We start from the raw sequence: 5000 nt of genomic DNA, 5'->3' as shown, positions 1-5000 counted from the left end.
ATCTCTAGCGTTTCGTCAGCCTGCCTGCTTCGGTCGGCTGGTAGGATATACTGAACTTGCAAGCAGGATATTCTTCCTACAGGCAGTAGGGGCGGGCGAGAGTCTTCATTCGCCCTGTAATGAGTCATTTAACCATATACCGACTTACGAAGATGAGTAATTAACACGAAAGCGTTGCCTGGTGTCTCTTTAAATCCGCTTAGCATCGTGACCATGCTGCGCAAATTTGTTCAAAACTGCTGCTTTGAAGTTAACTCTGCTAAGGTCTTCACAACATAGTAGGCTACATTGAAGAGACTAAACTAAGAGACTAAACTAAGTTAAGTTAGAATACTGTTTGGATGTCGAATTTAGCATGCTTAGCCTACTTACAGCTGCTTGTCAATTTCATTGAAGGGCTCATTTTATTGACTCTGACACTGAATGTTTGCAAAATCCCGATGTAAATGGAAAAGTGTTTTCCAAAATTCAAAAGTGCTTGTCCCAAGGAGAAGTATGAACCTTTATTTTAACTATGTAGAAAAACGTTATGAATTGCATCCACACATCAGCAGCCTTTTAACTGTGTTACTCACGAACGTCAGCCTCAATTAGACCTATACACTACCAAGACGATCTTAATACACCCCCCCCCCCCACACCCGTTGTCCAAGTCAGCTACCACCACAAATTTAATCCAATTCTGTGGGAAACACTGCTACACATACATAACAAACACAACTACACAACATGTGTGTGTGTGTGAGTGTCTCTGTGTGTGTTTGTGTGGGTGTTTGTGTGTGCATGCATTTGTGTGAGCTAGCTTACACTAAACTGGTGTGGATTTTTTATTTTTTCATTTGACTTGTGCGAACACACACACACACACACACACACACACACACACACACACCACATACAAAGAGATAGAGAGATGCACATCTATAAACTCTCTTCCACTCTTTTCTATGACGCCAGTAGTGTACAGTATGGCTTGCTGGCGTGGTGTCCTTGAGCTGTAGTGGAGAGCAGAGGACAGAGTCAATTTGAAAGGTCCACTGCACAGAGTGAGAGTGAAAAAAGGAGAGCAGAGAGAAAAGAGGAGGGGGAGGAGAGAGTGTATGAGTGAGAAAAGAGAAAAAATGAAAGAATGAGAGAGAGAGAGAGAGAGAGAGAGAGAGAGATTAGGAGAGTTTGATTAAGTAGTGAGGGTGAATAGCTACTATTCTGCCCCTGCCCCCTGTGTACACACACACACACGGACACACACACGGACACACACACGGACACACACACACACACGGACACACACACACACGGACACACACACGGACACACACACACACACGGACACACATATATCCAGTGGCTCTGGTTTCAACTGAAGAATGCAGCTGGGTCAGGTGTATCCATCCTTAACCATGTTACCACACACACATACTCTTACTTTTCATAAGCACACACACACACACACACACACACACACATGTAGAAGCACCAAGCTCAAGCTTTTGCCCTCTGTTTAGTGTGAATTTCAAAACATATACCTTATATAGAAAGTGTGTGTGTATGTGTGTGTGTGAGAGAGAGTGAGGGGCGATACATATGTGTAAATGACATGTTTCCACGCATGCAAATTGCTATCCATTTATCTCTGCATATGTGGATCTCCGAGTGCACGTGTCAGTAAATGACAGCGCTCCTTCTGTGGAATCCTCTGGTGCCACTCTGCACTGTGCCCGCCCACCCGCCCGCCCTGGCGCTGTGCTCTCGGATCACTCGCTCACCCAAGCCTTCGTCTGGGCACTGCGGTGCAGCGCGGGCGGCCTGCACTACTCAACCTGACCTATAGAGGCCACTGTAGAGCTAAAAGCCCCCCCTCACACACACACACACACACCGCCCGTTTCACTGCAGATTTGATCACACTTGGCACACATATACCATTTCTGACATGCATGTAAAACAGCACAAACCATCAGAATGCACACGTACTGGGAAGTAAGCCCACGACCTTCAGCTGCCAGCTGGAGGACAAGAATGACTTCCTGTGTGCTCTGCACGGGTCTAGTGGAGTATTCCGTGGGTAGCCATTTAAAGGAGATATGAAGGGATTCAGCGCTCCAGCTATGGTGAGGTAGGAGGTGCTGAGGCTTTACTTCCTTTTATATATGCTCCATGTCCCAGTGTGCCGGCGCTCCCGGGAGCGGATATCCCGACCCTTATTCCTAGAATGCCGGGATAAGGACGAGTTAATGCTACACTAAGTCACAGGAGACTCAGGGAAATGATATCATGTGCAGAGGCTGCTGGTGGCTGGTTGCTGTGAGTATTGGAGGCAATGGTGACCCCGCCATCGCCTTCAGCTCCTTACTACACCCCCTCCACCCCACCCCACCCCCCTGGTGGGAGAAAGCTGCCTGTGGGGCTTAAGAGAGTTATTAGAGCAGATTTGCACTTGATAATCTTTTAGGAATATAGCTGATCTGTATCATGGTGTGTGTGTGTGTGTGTGTGTGTGTGTGTGTGTGTGTGTGTGTGTGTGTGGTTGGGGTAAGAATGTGTGTGTGTGTGTGTGTCTGTGGGAGAGGGAGCCAGTGAGAGAGAGAGCGAGAGAGGAGGATGAGAAAGCGATGGCGCAGTGGTGGAAGGAGAGCGGTGGGTGGTGGTCGTGGGCGAGGTGGGTGAGGTGGGCTGCAGGAGCCATATAAGATGAGCAGCTTTATAGAGAGCGCTGTTAACGGCCTAATCCCAAATCCCACACGCTGGCACAAACCGCAAGGTGCATTCCAGCAAAATTCTCATCTCTCCCACTCTCCCTAACCGAGTGTCAAATATATCGGCGCAATTTATGATTTCCAGCCGTCTTATTTGCTATTGTGGAACTATTTTTTCAAACACCTCACAAACGCGTATAAACTCAATATTTGAGCCTGAAGCATAGACATGGCGCAGTAATATCAACGTGCAATGAGTCTTCCAACAGAAATCAATGGGATTTTACAAAATGCCAAATAAAACACGACAGAAACTGTATTTCGCTACGCTACTTGTTTTGGAACATCAACGAACATCACTAACCACTCGGTGAGTTGCAGTTTTGAAAACGAATGTTAAGGGTTGTTTTAGGACACAAACCAGAAAAGGGACTCAAAGTGCTAAATACCGGAATTTTCCTTTAAGCTTATTTATCTCACTTAGATTTTGAATTCTAGGATTTTTTGCAGTGTGAGAGGAAGAGAGAGACGGGGACATAGACAGAAAGACGGAAAGGACAGACAGATTAGGAAGGAGAAAGAGAGGAGAGGTAGAAGAGGAGAAAGAGGGAGGGAGGGGCGTGAGTGATGACAGATGGGGATGATTGGTGACTTGAGCACACTTCCCCAGTTGGCACGGACTCCTGTGCAGGTATTGTTTACACAAAGGGAGCGCAGCGCGGAGCACAAGCCAACACAAGACACTCAGGCAGGCCCCGGCCACCTACAGTACTGGATCAGCTAGCCTGCCAAAGCACTTAAGGATCACTGCAGCCGCACCGCAGCCACTGTGTACACCACACACACACTCATGCATGTGGACACACACTCATGCATGTGGACTCTGCGTGTGTGTGTGTGTGTGTGTAATGAGAGGTAGGAGTTTGTGTGTGTGCCTGCATGTGTGTGTGTGTGTGTCTGCATGTGTGTGTGTCTGGGGGGGGAGGGGGTGATTGTGTGTATGAGAGAATAGCATCTACAGTACACATGGACACGTAGATGTGTCTTCTATTAATGTGGGTCTGTAATGCCTGTTTGTGTGTGTGTGTGTGTATGTGTGTGTGTGTGTGTGTGTGTGTGTGTTTGCTGCTTGAATATGAATGTGAGTGCGTGAAGGACACTGCAGGAGGGCACATGATGAGGACATTCTGTCCTCACAAACACACACGCGCACAAACCTCACACACACACACACACACACACACACACACACACACACACACACACACACACACACACACACACACACACACAGACAGGTCTTTCCAGCTTGAAGAGGGCCCCTGTCTCTGGTTGCTGCCCAGGATTCCTCCCTACGCTCTGTTGATCTGATATCATGGCAGCAGCAGCAGCAGCAGCAGCAGCAGCAGCAGCCAGGCCAACATGCTCCTCATGCTATCATATCAGTGTTGGAGGGGTGGGGGTGGGGTCGAGTTTGTGTGTGTGTGTGTGTGTGTGTGTGTGTGTGTGTGTGTGTGTGTGTGTGTAAAGGCAGATGTGTTAAAATAGTGTATGCGTGTGTGAGAGTTTATGTGTGTGTGTGTGTGTGTGTGTGTAAAGGCAGATGTGTTAAAATAGTGTATGTGTGTGTGTGAGAGTTTATGTGTGTGTGTGTGTGTGTGTGTGTGTGTGTGTGTGTGTGTGTGTGTGTGTGTGTGTGTGTGTGTGTGTGTGTGTGGCGGTGGGTGTATGTGTATGCATATGCTTGTGTGCTTCATTGAGCCTCTGCAATAGGCATGCATGCAAACCCTGTGGTTTCACACTAGCGTGGCGTATGGTTACACACGTGCAAGTGTTGCGTGGCGTCTCTTGTCACCTCACCAGGCCAACAATTACCATGGGAGGAACAAATCATTGTCTGCCAATTCATATTCAAAACTTTTCTCACACAGCCTCACCACACACACACACACACACACACACACACACACACACACACACACGCGGAGATAAGCGATCAACAGAGCAACTGAACACAGATGACAATCTGTCAGCTGTTGTGCTTTTTCCCAGAGGTTTGCTGGTGCTGTTTCTGATGGTTGCGCTGGTTCCGCTGCTATCAAGACAACGTAGCGTGTCTGCACACACACTCACACACCCGCTCAGGCATGGATTCACAGGCAGATATGCATAAATATGACAAGATGATATGCAGTGATGGGGGTGGGGTTGAGTTTGTGTGTGTGAGTTTGTGTGAGTTTGTGTGTGTGTGTGTGTGTGTGTGTGTGTGTGTAAAGGCAGATGTGTTAAAATAGTGTATGTGTG

The 5000-nt window shown here is 47.8% G+C and overlaps 1 protein-coding gene across 2 annotated transcripts in view; it reads right to left on the bottom strand.

The window, feature by feature from the left end:
• The window catches only part of thrab (thyroid hormone receptor alpha b), a 109205-nt gene that overhangs the window by 49901 nt on the left and 54304 nt on the right, over window positions 1-5000 (bottom strand). The window lies entirely within an intron of this gene.

The sequence above is a fragment of the Alosa sapidissima genome, chromosome 24 (genome assembly GCF_018492685.1).
Source record: "Alosa sapidissima isolate fAloSap1 chromosome 24, fAloSap1.pri, whole genome shotgun sequence".
Taxonomy (NCBI): domain Eukaryota; kingdom Metazoa; phylum Chordata; class Actinopteri; order Clupeiformes; family Clupeidae; genus Alosa; species Alosa sapidissima.
This window is presented reverse-complemented; position numbering and strand designations above follow the sequence as displayed.